The 15,894-nt window shown below is 39.2% G+C and overlaps 1 protein-coding gene across 3 annotated transcripts in view; it reads left to right on the top strand.

Annotated features, from left to right (window-relative positions):
- Positions 1 to 6,297: 6,297 nt before the first annotated feature.
- Positions 6,298 to 15,894, top strand: part of GPSM2 (G protein signaling modulator 2) — a 48,552-nt gene continuing 38,955 nt past the window's right edge. For 2 of the 3 annotated variants that reach the window (XM_047083538.1, XM_047083539.1), the window contains exon 1: positions 6,313 to 6,502. The gene's annotated coding sequence lies outside the window, so the exon portion shown is untranslated. Of the gene's footprint in view, positions 6,503 to 15,894 lie in introns of all 3 variants that reach the window. The other variant, XR_006962724.1, reaches the window with a different exon arrangement.

The raw sequence follows: 15,894 nt of genomic DNA, 5'->3' as shown, positions 1-15,894 counted from the left end.
TTTCTCCTTGATTATTCAAATTTGCCTCGACTTGGTTCTTTTATAACTCAGAGGAGAGTCCAGCCACCCTAGCTTTATCTTAAACCCAAAACAAAACAAAACAAAACAAAAAGAAGACATTAAGCTTGGGCTATCCTAACAACCTTGCATGTTGTAAGGCTATGCACACTCTCATTGCTTTCTCTCTTCTCCAAGGCATTGGAAAATGGTCAAGAAGTGTCAATGTCAGCAGTGTCAACACCAGAGGAGTTTTCAAGAGATGTGGAAATGCAGTAAAAACCCCACTATGTCCCTAGCACCCAGAATAGTGTTTGGCACATAGTAGGTATTTAAACATATGTGTTATTGAACAGATGAATGAGTGAATTTACAAAGAAAGCAATGACATTGGTTAATAGTGGTTTATATTTATTCACATATTTACCACTTACTGTGATTATCACTTCCTTCCTGCATCTTTATCCATCTAAGATCATTTTCCTTCTTCTTGAAGCAGAACCTTTATAAGTTCCATTAGTGAGGGCCTGTGATGGCAAAATAACTTTTTGTTCATCTAAAAATGCCTTTCTTTCACTCTCCTTTTTAGATGATATTTCCACTGGTTAAATAATTCTAGGTTGACAGTCATTTTCTCTCAGCACATTCTTTTGGCTTATATTTTTACAGTTGCAAACTCACCTATCAGCTAAGTGTTGTTTCATTGGAGGTAGTCAGCCCTTTCTCTTGTACAGCTTGTAAAGTTACTTGTTTTTGGTGCTCTGCATTTTCATTATCTTATGTGTAAATATCTTTTTTCTTTTTAAATTTTTTTTAATGTTTATTTATTTTTGAGACAGAGAGAGACACAGCATGAACAGGGGAGGGTCAGAGAGAGAGGGAGACACAGAATCTGAAACAGGCTCCGGGCTCCGAGCTGTCAGCACAGAGCCCGATGCGGGGCTCGAACCCACGGACCGTGAGATCATGACCTGGGCTGAAGTCGGCCGCTCAACCGACTGAGCCACCCAGGCGCCCCTCTTTTTTTCTTTTTAAAATATTGCCTATTGTCCATTTTTCTTATTTTAGAATTTCAATTAGACACGTTAGAGCTCCCTCTATCCTCCATGTTTTTCTTTTACATGAAAAAATGAATTTGGTTCTAGCTTCCAATTTGCTAATTTTCTCTTCAGCATGTCTGATCACTGTTAAACCTGCCCATTGACTTTTAAATTCTAATTATTATGTCTTTTTTTTTTTTGTTAAGTCTAGAAGGGTTTTTTTTTAATTCTTTAAAAAAAATTTCTTTTAACATTTATTTATCTTTGAGAGACAGAGAGACAGAGCTTGAGTGGGGGAGGGGCACAGAGAGAGGGAGACACAGAATCCGAAGCAGGCTTCAGGCTCTGAGCTGTCAGCAAAGATCCTGACACAGGACTCGAACTCACAAACCATGAGATCATGACCTGAGCCGAAGTCAGATGCTTAGACGACTGAGCCACCCAGGCACCCCTTGAATTCTTTTTTAAGTCTGCCTATTCATTTTTGGCAGAACTTTGCTCTTTATTTATATTTTCAATCTTTTATTGCTTTAAATATATTAAACATATTTATAATCTATGACTGGTAATTCTAATTTCAATGTCTTTAAGAGTTTGATTCTGTTGTCTTTCCCTGCTAATTCTTGTTTAAGAATAATTCTTGGAACTTTCTCTGTGTAAATTTTTTGGGTCTGGATTAAGTTGGTGTCTTAGTCCATTTGAGCTGACAAAATACCATAAATTGGGTTGCTTAAACAAAACATTTATTCCTCACAGTTCTGGAAGCTGAGAAGTCTAAAGTCAAGGTGCCAGCAGATTGTGTCTGGTGAGGGCCCATTTCTTGGTTCTCAGAGCACTGTCATTTCACTGTGTCCCTGTGTAAGAGGCTGTTTTTAGGGTCTTTTTTTTTTTAATAAGGGCACTAATCTCATTCATGAGTGCTCCACCCTCATGACGTAATCAAAGACCCTATCTCCAAATACTGTTACATTGGGAATTAAGTTTAAGCATAAAATTTGGGGGAGACACAAATATTCAGTCTATAGCAGTTGGTTTTCTCTAGAGGTGATTTGGTTTACCTTTGCCAGCTGGCTGGAGGCACCACCAACCTGAAACCACTTTAAATTATGTGCTTGAGTTTCAGACAAAGCCAGGTAGAGCAGATTATTGCCTTTGGTTTAAAAAAAAAAAATCTTGGGGCACCTGGGTGGCTCAGTCGGTTGGGTGTCCGACTTCAGCTCAGGTCATGATCTCATTGTCCATGAGTTCGAGCCCCACGTCGGGCTCTGTGCTGACAGCTCAGAGCCTGGAGCCTGCTTCTGATTCTGTGTCTCCCTCTCTCTGGTCCTCCCCCACTCACACTCTGTCTCACTCTCTCTCTCTCAAAAATAAATAAACATTTAAAAAATTTTTTTAAATAAAATAAAAAAAAAATCTCAGAGGAGATATCTCCTCTTTCATTCTATGCTAAGGATGATTACAGGTAATTTTCTTTTGTTGTCTTCTGGTAAAAGACAGTAAGAAAAGATCTAGGGAATCCTGACCTATGTGTGGAGTCTCTCATTGGATTCCTCATCTTGGTAGGATTTGACCTTTGTCCTTTTTCCATGCTTCATGAGACCATGACAACTAAAACTCAAGTTCCTCTGCTAATCTATTTTACTAGTTCCTAGCTTCTGAGTAATCCTAATCCGAATGCTGGTTCATTAATAAATTTTCTATTTTTTAAAAAATATTTAAAAGCATTTTAAGTTGTTTTAGTTGTTTTCAGTGGGAGAGTTGAACAGGGAATCTGCTTTACTACTGTCAGACATGGAAGTCTACAGAGTGATTTTCTTCACTACTTTTTATTCTGAAATATTCTAAATTTCTAGCAAATGTAAAAGAATAATACATGAATAGTATAGTACAAGAATAAGAGAGATGTCTTCACCTAGATCTAATTGCTAATATTTAGTTTATATTTCTCTCCTTTCTCTTTTGCTGAACCATTTGAATATAAGGTGCAGAAGTGATGAACCATTTGAATATAAGTTGCAGAAGTGATGGTTTTTTTATCCTTGAGTATTTCAGCTTGCATTTCCTAAAAATAAAAAAAAAATTCTCCTATGTAACCATAATTCCATGTCACCTCTAGGAAAATTAACAGTAAATCTCTAATACTATGTAATATATTATCTACATTCAAATTTCCCCAATTGCTTCTAAAATGTGTGTCTCTCTTATTTATGCCAGGTCTTCCTGCATCCCGTTATGCAGATGTTCCCTGGAATGTTCTTGTACTTCTACAATAAGTTGTTTCAGACTTTACTCTCCATCTGAATATTCAGAAAGAGTTTCCCTCTCCTTTATTTTGTGGGGGATTTCATAAACCCTGTGATGAAATGTTTTCTGTTGGCTTATTCAATAAAGAGAAGATATCCATCTGGATTCAATGTTTACTGAAAAATAAAATAAAATGTGTATATCTCTCCCTCTCTTTTTCTTTCTCTCCCTCCCTCTCTTAGGACTCCATAAAGATTCATGTACCTTTTTTTGATTGGTTTGTTTTTCATGACAATGATGTTTATGAAGAGTCTGGGCTGTCTTACAGAATGTCTGAGATTCTGGTTTTGTTTCAAAGTACTCCTTTAAAAATATAAACAAATGAAGTTGTTCTCAAGTTTAAAATCATCCTCTGGCTATTATAACATTTGGAAAATAAAACCCAAACTCATTATCCTGGCTTACAGAGGTCTACATGATCTGGTGTGACTTCACTTTGTATGTTCTTCTCTACCTCACCTTCATTTAAGCCATAGTGGTCTTTTTCCAGTTTCCCAGACAAAGCTTGCCCTCACAGGGCTTTGCATTAGCTGTTCCCTCTCCCTAATATTCTCTTCCCTGAGCTTTACTTGAAAGTTGGCTCCTTATAATTAAAGTCTTGATTTGAATACCATCTTCCCAAAGTGGACTTTCTTTCTACCTTGACCCTCAATGCAGTCTTTCAGTCACTCATTCTCACATCACCCTATTTTGAATTCTCTGCTTGGTACCTGTCACAACCTGATATTTTTCTCATTATTTTTATTGAGCTCCATGAAAGCAGGGGCTGTGCTTGGTCTTGCTCATTACTATATTCCCAGCACCTAGAACAGTTCCTGACACATAGCAGAAACTTAATAAATACTTGCTAAATACTGTAATGAATAAGCTGAAAGCTGAGGGCTGAAAAGTAGCCAGCCATTTAAAGGGCCGGAGGGGAAAAATCTTGGCAGGGGCAACTGCCAGGGAGAAGGCCCTGAGAGAACCCTGAGGCTTGGTCTATTCTAGGGATGGAGAATCGCTTCTCGGCCTTTTGGCTAAGATCAAGTGTATTCTAGGGATGGAGGAATGACCTGTGTATTTGGAGGGAAGTAAGCTAGGAGAGAGACATACAGGAGAGGAGAGAGGTGAGTAGGGCAAGATGACTGAGAGCTTTGTGGGCCCTGATAGGGAATTTAGATTTTATTTTAAATCAAATGAGAAATTGAAATGAATGTAATCTAAATGAAAACTAAAAGTTTCAAATAGGAGAGTGACATAATCTGAATTATGCCTTTTTTTTTTTTTTTCAACGTTTATTTATTTTTGGGACAGAGAGAGACAGAGCATGAACGGGGGAGGGGCAGAGAGAGAGGGAGACACAGAATCGGAAACAGGCTCCAGGCTCCGAGCCATCAGCCCAGAGCCCGACGCGGAGCTCGAACTCACGGACCGCGAGATCGTGACCTGGCTGAAGTAGGACGCTTAACCGACTGCGCCACCCAGGCGCCCCTGAATTATGCCTTTTAAAAGATAATTTAAAAACTAATTTAACTTGAGTAAGATGGAGATAACTAATACCAGTGATAGAAAGTCTTATGTGTAAGAGAAGATCTGCAGGCGGGAAATAATGATTTATTTTTGGACATGTTGAATTTGACATAAGGCACTTCCTTTGTGGTTTTCCTATCAACACCCAAAAAAGAATTTATGAGTAAGATGGTACTATAATACCTACCTCTGAAATGTTACAGCCATCTAATTCAGTTGTTATTTATAAGTACCTGATATTAAAGGTAGTTGTCGATAATAAGTACCATATATTAAGCAGTCAGACACTATGTTAACTCCTTAACAAAACTTACCTCACTGAAGCATCACAACCACCCTTATATCACGATAGGATTTCTTTCCCGTGTTTTACAGCTGAGGAAACTAACGCTAAAGAAGGATAAGGAACTCGTTTAAGGTCAATCAGCCTATAATTGGCAGAGATGGAACTCAAATCCAGGTCTAGTCTGATGCCAAGGCTGTTATTTTAACCAATTTGCAGCAATACATTCCCAGCAAGAGAAATGCTGCTTGGATCACTGGTTATGGCCATCATTCAGAGAGATACTGAAAGTGGGGATTTCTCTAACACCTCTTTAAGCCTGCAGAAACATGTAAATTTCATTTTGGTGGAGAAATAGTTGAGAAATAATCTAATTAAATTCATCTGATTCTTCAGCCCAGCGAGACTTGCTATTTTTGTGAAAAACTGAGACCAGTTTTTTGGTTAAACTTGACGTGGAGAGGAGGTGCACGGAAATAAAACTACTCTTCCCAGTGTGTTTGGAATGCATTGGCCTGAAACTGAGTAGACTGCCACCCAGTTTTCCTGGGAACCGGCAACTCTGCAGTCAACACAAGTTTGCTTTCCTAACAGATGGAAACGCCAGAATTGTGACAGGCCCGCAAGAACTGAGGCTGCCTTGTTCGACTTTGACACGGGTCCCTCTGTTCCTGTCACAGAGCCCTCTTTTTTCTTAAATATCCCGCATATGCCCCTTGGGAAATTCATTCTCCAGGCCGTCGGAGCTTTAAGCGCAGATCGCATTAGTTCTCGGCGCCCACCCTCTCTGAACATTTTGCTGGGAGATATTTATCGCTCCACCCTTCAGCGTCTGAAGAAGAAATAATAGTGCAGTTTCAACTTGACGGTTGAGGATAGGCCCCGGAACGGCAGGGGGCCAAGCCCCCCCAAAGTCTCCCTCAGCCCAAGTTCCCCTCCCGCACGCCCGTCCGGGACCCCGGAGGCAAAAACGCCGTCGCCCGCCCCGCCCCTCCTCCCCCACGCCGGCCATTGGCGGGTCCGAAAGACGCGGGGCGTTGTCGGTTTGAATGGGAGAGACGAGCTGGGGCGCAGGCGCAGAGGAGGGAGCGGCGGAGGCCGGGCGGTGTTGCGGGACCCCTGGACAGGGGAAGGAGGCGAGGGGGGCGAGGAAAGTCGCATGAGCTCTGGCTCACGTGACCCGCAGCGAGCTGGGGCGGGGGCCGCGCGCCTGCCTGCCGCGGTGCCCCTGCCTGGTGAGGCGCCCGCGGCGCGCTGACTCGCCTGGGGGAGGGGCCACAGCCACCCGTCCTTCGCCCCAGGCTGCCGCTGCCGCTGCCGCAGCTCAGTGGCGTCCGCCGCGCTCCCGGGACTCGCCGGCCCGCGGGAGGTGAGTTCTGAGGCGTCTGAGGGCGCCTCGCGGAGGGAACTGACGGGGAGGGTCGAGTGTGTGCGGCACGGTGGGGTAGGCGGTGGGTTCAGGGTCCGGGGTCCCGGGGCCGTCCGCTTTGTTCGAGGTGGTCGGCGGGGACAGGCGGGGACAGGCGCTGCCAGAGACCCGAGTGAAGAAACCAGAAACGGGATGGGGAGTAGCTGGCTGATGTGCGAGGTGCTTTCTTGTTGAGAGATTTTTTAAGTTTTTTCAAGTTTAAGAGCTTTGTTCCCTTTTTAAAATAAAAAGGATGATAGGGTACAGCGACTCCTCACGCATTCTGAGTGTAACAGTGGCTTAAAACCCCGAACGCCTGTGGAATTAACCCGAGGCAGACAGCATTCACTTGTAGTCTTGCGCTTGCCGACTGAAGCCGGCAGTGTTTGTCGGACACCTGCGTCTCCTTCGTTTTCAGTTCGCGAATTCTGGGCACAGACTTGTCGAATTACCGTAGAAATTGGTAGTTGCTGCGGAAAGTTTTCGCAAGCAGAGAATGTTGAGAAAGCCCTTACCGAAAATCTATAAAAAACCTACGAAGAGTAAAAAGTGGAAAATCTATACTTTCCTTGTTTAAATGGTAACTAGTTAGATCGTGTTAACTAGTAGCATTTGAACTCTGCTCAAGAAAACGAGTAAGGGTGGCAATTTTATTTGCCTTCATGCATAATTTAAGCCTGCCACAGAGTTAAGCGGAGTAGGTTCTTGGCTTTCCTTTCTGCCGGCTTGTGTTGGAAGCTCTCGTGGTGTGTGTGGGGGGTTAATGTACCAACCCAGCTGAATTTTCAGGCTGCCACTTTAGGAGGGTGCGCGAAGATTTCCGGTCTGATAACCACCGCTGTGATTACCTCAGATAAAAACCACTTTTGCTAGGGTTGTCCCTGTTGGAGAAACAGCTTTAGTTGGTTTTTCTGCTGCCTGCTTCTAAACAAAGGACGATCGCTGTTGGTTGACCCGGGCGGGTGTGAGAAGAGTGAGGGCTCGGGACGAGGGCAGTCTCGGACCTCCTCTGCTTTACACCTTACCGTGGATTCATTCAGGCAAGCTCTTTCTTTAGGCTGTTATTTATAATATAAGCAGTGGAGCAGATACAAAGTAAAAAGTTGTACGATATTGCTGTAGAATCATTTCCCCCCAAATCTGCTTTGGCTAGATCAGCAGTTTAGCTGTATTTTCTAATGTTATTAAGTCAGGCATGAAGTGTTACAAATATTATATTTTAATATAAATTCCAGACTTGGTGCTAGGCTAATTACAACGAAGATAGCCTATAGTGATTTTGTAAATGGCCTTGTACTTAAGCATAGAATATGTCTGAGATTTACCCAAACAGTAAAATTTTGTAATTTTCTGGAATTCAAAAACCTGATGCGGATTTAGATTAGTCTAATAGTAGACATTTTAAAAAATGACATCTATCATTATTGCTACTATACTTTATACTTTTGTTAAGTACCAGAGCCAGGCACTGGGTTAGGTACTTTATAAATCCTATCTCTCATCATCACAACACATGTTGGTTAAGTGTCATTATGCCCAAACCAACTCTGAGAGTTTAACTAGCTCAATATCACATAACTAATAAGTCACTGTGCTAGGATTCAAACTGTGGCCTGATCCCAGAGCCCTCGCTGTGTTGCTTCTGTGCGATTGTTTAAATCTCCTCCAGATCTTCTCTGGATTCCATTTGTAGGGACATAATTCACTTTTAAGATGCCTTTAGGTGTTGTGTGTTGGTAACCATGCAGAAATATTTCAGTCCTCCTTTTAGGACAACTGTCTTCCTTTTAGGACCTTTTAAATCATATAACACTTTCAATATCCTTTAATCATGTATTTTATAAAGACAGTAAAAAATTGAGTAAAACTTTTCTGAGGTATTTACATGAATATGAATTTACTCTTTACTGTGGAGCAGATATGTGTTAAGGCCCAGTTTTCTCACTATTCTAGGATTCTTTGCCACTTCATAGTTCTTCTTCACAGGCAAGAAATCAAAAGTTTGTTGACCATCAATTATGTGCAAAGCAATTTGCTTGGTGTTTGTTGTGAGATGACAAGAGAAAATTTCCTATTCAGTAGTTGCTTCTGGAATTATTCCAAAACTTTTCTTTAAAGTTTATTTATTTTATTTTGAGAGAAAGAGCAATCAGGGGAGGGGCAAAGAGAGAAGGGGAGAGAGTCCCAAGCAGCCTCCCTGCTGTCAGCACAGAGAGCCCCATGAGGTGCTCGAACTCACCGTGGCATCTTGACCTGAGCTGAAACCAAGAGTTGGATGCTAAACTGACTGAGCTACCCAGGTACTCCTGGAATTTTTTTTTTTTTTAATATTTATTCATTTCTGAGAGAGAGGGTGTGGGTGGGGGAGGGGCAGAGAGAGAGAGATCAGAGGATCTGAAGCAGGCTCTGAGCTGACAGCTGTGGGCCTGAAGCAGGGTTTGAACTCAGGAACCATGAGATCATGACCTGAGCTGAAGTTGGATGTTCAACCGACTGAGCCATCCAGGTGCCCCGCTTCTAGAATTTTTTGAAGTATCTATCTTCTTTCTCCATGTTCTACCGTATGCATTGCTGCCAGTTTATCTTACTAACACAGACCCAACTTTGTTATTCCTTCGTTGAAAAAATTACAGGGTTAAATACAAGGCCACATATATATTCACAGCCCCTAATACTTTAATGTTTGCTTATTTTTGAGGGGGGGGGGCAGAGAGAGAGAAACAGACAGACACACACACACACACACACACACACACACACAAAGTCTGAAGCAGGTGCCAGACTCTGAGCTGTCAGCACAGAGCCTGATGCAGGGCTTGAACTCAGGAAACTGTGAGATCATGAGGTACACTTTAGTACCTTCTTAGACTTGTCTTTTCCTACTCCTAATCCAGTGTGCTTGTCCTGGGCACACATTCTGTGCATTCCTACCTCCTTGCTTTTGCTTGAGTCATTTCCCTGTGACTGGAATGCCTTTCCTCCATTTGCCTAACAAGGGTCCACCCATCCTTTAAGGTGCAGTGTGGATTCCTTGCTTCCAAAAAGCTTTCCCTGGTCCTTTTTATTTAGAATCATTCCAGGAGCACCCAGGTGGTTCAGTCGGTTACGCGTAGAACTCTTGGTTCCACTCAGGTCATGATCTCACAGTTCAGTGAGGTTGAGCCCTGTGTTGGGCTCTGCGCTAACAGGGCGGAGCCTGCTTGGAATTCAGTCTGCTTCTCTCTCTCTCTTCCCTTCCCCCCATTCTCTGTCTCTCTCAAAATAGATAAACCTAGAAAAAAAATTAGAATCCTTCTTACCATATCTTATAGCATTACTAAATTGACTAAGCACATTTAAAAAAAATTATCATTTTTATTTATTTTAATTGAAATCCAAGTTAATTAACATACAGTGTAATAATGATTTCAGGAATAGAATTTAGTGATTCATCACATATATAACATCCAGTGCTCATCCCATGAATAATCATATTTTTTCACAGGATAGTGATAACATTTGGAAGAAGATAAAGTTATATTTTCCTATAAAGAATTCTAAATTCAAACTGTCTAGGGACCCTTATAGACATTTTTAACCATTGTGCGTTTGGGATTTATTTCTACTTAAAAATTTATTTGAAACCAGTTATGCCTCTTTAAAGTCCTTCTGTTAAGAGAACTAGTTTGTTGTCACTTAACTCTAGAACAATGCCTAATACAAAGGACCACTTCTGTTCACTACTGAGTTTTTCATATATGTATTGATTTAAGCTTATGACTCACCAACACAGATAGTACTAAATAGCTGTAAGTCAATATTCTCTGGTAACTTGGTAACAAGTTTTTCTGTGAGTTGTGTTCTCCTCGTTCTATCTCTTCTGTCTCTCTTTTTTTTTTTTTTTTTTTTTGGGAGGGGGCACAGCAGTGTCTTCAAAAGCTGTATTTTTAATTTGTTTCTTTGAGCTCCAATTAAGTGCATCATGGTTGTCCAAAATGTATATAGGCCCTAAAAAAGAAAAACACCTAAATAAACTCACTTTATTTATTCATTCATTCATTCATTCATTCATTAACGAAAAGATTACAGATCAGAAAGGGCAAGAACTAATATATATACACTTAAGGGTTTTGTTTTCTTTTGGTAGAAATTGGGCTTAGTGTAAATTGTCAGTGTTTTTGGATTGCAGACATATTCTTGTGATCTCTTGGTCTTTTAAACTGAGTAGTCATTTGGAAAGCACTGAATATATAATTGGGAATGATGAAAATTTAGAATGTGTTTTTTTCCTCAGTCCTTACAATGTCTTTTGTAACTTTGGTATTGTAATACTTCTATGAATCCCATTTTTATGTGTTTATAGCAGTTAACTATAAATCATTTTTCTTATGTGTCTCATTGAAACTCAGAAGATTGTTAATTTTCTAATAGATTAAAAGGACTATATTTAACATTGTTTTGTAGGAGAGAAAATTAACATTATTTGTAAACTCTGGGCTTTAGTTTGATGAGAAAACCGAGTAATAGGGAGAAAAATACTAATTTTATCTAACGAACATACCTATTCCTTTACCTATATTTTTAAATATAAAGTCTTGTTGGAGCAGTACTTTGTGATTCAGTAACTGCTTTGCAGGGAAAAAAGGAAACCAAGATTAGGGATGTTACATAAAAGTAATCTGTCTTTTGTCCTTGAAATTTAAAAAAAATTTTTTTTTTTTAACGTTTTATTTATTTTTGAGACAGAGAGAGACAGAGCATGAACGGGGGAGGGGCAGAGAGAGAGGGAGACACAGAATCGGAAACAGGCTCCAGGCTCTGAGCCATCAGCCCAGAGCCCGACGCGGGGCTCGAACTCACGGACCGTGAGATCGTGACCTGGCTGAAGTCGGACGCTTAACCGACTGCGCCACCCAGGCGCCCCTGTCCTTGAAATTTTTAAACAACTATTTCATCCTCTTGAATTATTGTAATCACTGAGGATTGTAATTACAAAACAGCAGTTTTAATGATTGGTGTAGTGATTGGCATAATTCAGATTGACTCCATGTATAGTATAAAAATGGAGCCCTTTTCTAGTTTATCACCCCCCAGAAAAATCTTCAGTATTCTTCCTGATTTATCATGGCCTGCCAAACCAAAGACACTGAGTTTGCTCATGGAATAATTATTATATCCATAGTGCTTTGTGTGGAGACTTTTGGAAACTGCTGTTGACCTACAAACATTCAGCATTTCTCATACAAGTAGATGCATACTTGGTCCTTTGTCGCTGTTTAACAACAATGCTAAGATGAAGGTTTGAAATATTCAAATCTTTTTCTTCTTCTACATTACATTTTCTTTTAGTATTTATCTAATTTGAGATTTCATATATATTTGTATTTGGTTATCCAGGAATAATTCATTGGAGTCTTTAAGTATAAATTTTCCCCATCAAAAAAGGAAGATTATGCATAGTTTAGTTGTTTAAATTTTTTTTTCAACGTTTTTTATTTATTTTTGGGACAGAGAGAGACAGAGCATGAACAGGGGAGGGGCAGAGAGAGAGGGAGACACAGAATCGGAAACAGGCTCCAGGCTCTGAGCCATCAGCCCAGAGCCTGACGCGGGGCTCGAACTCACGGACCGCGAGATCGTGACCTGGCTGAAGTCGGACGCTTAACCGACTGCGCCACCCAGGCGCCCCTAGTTTAGTTGTTTAGAGTCGTGAGCTTTTAGTTGTAAACATTGAAAACATGAAAAGGAATTCTTACTGTATACCATTAAAATTGTTTAGGTTATAGTACTCTGAAATGGTTGCATTTGTTGTTTTGACATTTCTAAAGTCCATAGCTCTGGATATATGTATATACACACACACACACATATATCCAGATTTTTTTTTTTTTTTTTTTTTTTTTTTTGAGTGTGTGAGCATGACTGCGGGAGAGGCACAGAGCAAGAATCCCAAGCAGGTTCTGCACGGTCAGCAAAGAGCCCGATATGGGGCTTGAACTCACAGACTGTGAGATCATGACCTGAGCCAAAATCCAGAATCAGATGCTTAACTGGCTGAGCCACCCAGAAGCCCCTTGATCATAATATATTTTTTTAACCTGCCAAGAATAAAAATGAGAATGTTGCCTGGGTGGCTCAGTCGGTTAAGCATCTGACTCTTGGTTTCGGCTCAGGTCATGATCTCGCTGTTGGTGAGTTTGAGCCCCACATCTGGCTCTGTGCTGACAGCATAGAGCCTGCTTGGGATTCTCTCTCTCCCCCTGTCTGTCCCTTCCCTGCTTGTGCATGCGTGCTGTCTCTGTCTCTCTGTCTCTCTGTCTGTCTCTCTCTCTCTCTCTCCCAAAATAAACCAATAAACTTAAAAATAAATAAATAAAAAAGTTTGAAATAGTGCCTTTAGTTTGCATAGATTTGCTATCTTTCATAATGACCTTGAGGATTAATTTCAAATACACTTGGAAAGCCTTCTGACTGGTAGTATACCTTTTTAAGATTTATTTGGAATCTAGAACCATTAATCTGTTCTTTGAATTTTATTCTGTTTATTTAGCTGATTGATAGTCACAAACAGCTCATTAGAAAGTTACACTGTTACATAGCAGTTACACTGTTAGCTATGCTTGTTTTCTAAACTAACTTGGCCTACTGTCTCACAGACTAACATTGATTGTTGCAGATTTAAAAATTTACAATAAATTAAGACTTAGCCTTAATTGGAGTATGTATTTGGGATTATGTATTTGCTTAAGGAAAATTTTATTCATACAGTTTTACAGCATAATCTGTGGTAAATTTGCATTTCTCCAGAATGATAGAGAATAGAATGATTTGCTTAACTAAGCACTGTGATTATTTATTTTATTAACTTGGGATCTTGTAAAGTAATTTACATTTGCTATATATGACAATTATCAGTTGATACTAAAACCATGTTCAACACTATACATAGATTATATATGGATACACACACAGGTATAATTTTGAGTTAACTTTAGTTCAGAGTATTATGTAAAAATTTGGTTATAGTATTGGTTTAGAGATTGAGTATGTTGAAAAAAGAATCAGAACTTTTATGCATTGCATTAATTTTTATTTCATTGCACTTTCTCTTTAATTTTGCCGCTGACTTATTGCAGGATTAACATTTAGATCTCATTGGTACTTTAACAGTTTTTAATGTAAATTGTGCAAAAATTCAGTAATGTCGGTCACTCAGTTCTTCTTTTTTACCCTTAAGATTCTTTCCCATTTATCAAATTTTATATGATTTCAAATTATCTCGTTTGATATCTTTATTTTTTCCAGCTATTATTTGTGAATATAGGACTTTACCAAGTACAAGTTTAAAAGAAGTATTACACTTTTCCCTCCTCAAAGTCTAAGATTCCATTTTCTCACCTTGGAAGTATCCCTCTTGCAATCCGATTTGTCGTTCACTGTGCAATGCTACTGTTCCATCTACCTTGAAAATTGGAAATATTGGCATGCTCTTTGTTACTGCTTGACCTTTACTTCTCGTATCTAATCAGTGGCCATTGTTTTTCATTTTTCTTTAGGTATTCCTAGCTAGATTACCTAATCAAGTACCCAGCCATTCTAGGGTTTGACTTCCCTTGCTTTAGGCACTAATTTCCCATGTCAGTCATGTATTCTCATGTCAAAATAATTTTTCTTGCTTTTATTTTGTTCCCTCAGCACCTGCCACACTAAAACCAAGCTCTGAACTTTTCTCTCTATTGGACTTTATTTTGGCATTCTTTTTTTATTACCCCCATTATTACTGTGATATGTATTTGTTATAACCTGTACCCTTAAGTCTACTATAAAAGAACTTCATTTTAAGTGTGTTCTTGATTCTTTGTCCATATTTATCCCTGCCCAAGTTGTTAAAGGGCTACTGTATCTGACTTGAAACATTACAATTGAAAGGGATTTGGAGAATTTGACTGTTGCTCCTTACAGGGAATTATTAGGATAAAAAGTTTAAAGAATTTAGATTATCTAACCAGGAGGCAAAAAAAGTAAGTTATATTTATTGTCTGATGAGTGTTACCAGTTTATAGAGATACTTAAAGAATCACACCAGAGGTTATCGGCATTTAAATTGGACAGTTTGAATAAATTGAAAGAAAGGACAAATGATAATACATGTAACTGTGTACTATGTTTCCGCATCGCTTAGTTTGCAAATATTTTACTGTTGATGGAGTAAAGTAAGGATAGGATTTATTGTTTACTCTGATTACATACCTTGGACAGTGCCTAGAAGTCCACGTAGCTGTGTAATGGGAATCTGCCTATTTTGACTTCCTAATCAGGTAATTAAAAGTGAGGCTGGGGCGCCTGGGTGGCTCAGTTGGTTGAGCATCCGGCTTTGGCTCAGGTCCCTGAGTTCGAGCCCCGCATCGGGCTCTGTGCTGACATCTCGGAGCCTGGAGCCTGCTTCTTGTTCTGTGTTTCCCTCTCTCTGCCCCTCCCCTGCTCATGCTCTCCCTCTCTCTTGCCCTCTCAAAAATAAATAAATATTTTTTTAAAAATTTAAAAAAAATTGAGGCAATCAGAATTATATACTAGCTTATCTTTCAATATGCTTTCGTCAATTTCTAGCATATAGAAAAAAATATATATCTTTCTCTTTATTTCTGTGTGGTCAGACCAAAAGATGCTGAGGGTTTTTGCTAGCAGTGAGGTTTTAGGAGCATTGTTTTTTAAAACCTGGGAGATACTACTAAGCACATATATGTTCCTTGTAAAGTATTAGTTATAAGTCTTAATGGAGATTGGAGGTTAAATTTGATGACTTCTTAATATTCTTTCAAACCTATAATTTCCATTCCATTTCCTGGTCCTGTCATTAAATTTTCTTATCCTAATGAACATAATTTAATATTTATTACAGATTTTATTACTGTCACACTGGTAATATATAAACTGTGTGTTAAATATGAAGTGGGTTAACTTTGCAATGTGGAGCGTAAATGAACACATTGTTACTAAATCAGAGAGTTCTTGCAGAATTAATCATTGAATCAAGAATTACTTGTTCAGTGAATAATTATAAGATAAGAAATGCTACTTTATTATGGAGATTGTAAATGAAAGAGTGACTTCTTTGGGTATACATTTCTTTTGGGAATAGTAAAAACATGTTATAAATTGTCCATACAGAAATGGTGAATAACATTCTATCTTCTTGCTTATTTTAATTATTTTTAAAATGTTTCTCTATGCAGTCTTAAATAAGGTATTTCACAATTCCATTTATTTACATTTGTTAATTTGACTACATGGATCCATTTTAATAAGTATGAAGTTAATATAGTTTTAATGATTGCTAAAATTTGGAATTTCATAATCTGGATAAAATAACATTC

Source organism: Lynx rufus, unplaced genomic scaffold (assembly GCF_022079265.1).
Source record: "Lynx rufus isolate CCGP_SWC_20201006 ecotype Redwood Valley unplaced genomic scaffold, mLynRuf1.p SCAF_2, whole genome shotgun sequence".
Taxonomy (NCBI): domain Eukaryota; kingdom Metazoa; phylum Chordata; class Mammalia; order Carnivora; family Felidae; genus Lynx; species Lynx rufus.
The sequence above is the reverse complement of the archived record's forward strand: the minus strand, read 5'-3'. Positions and strand labels throughout refer to the sequence as shown.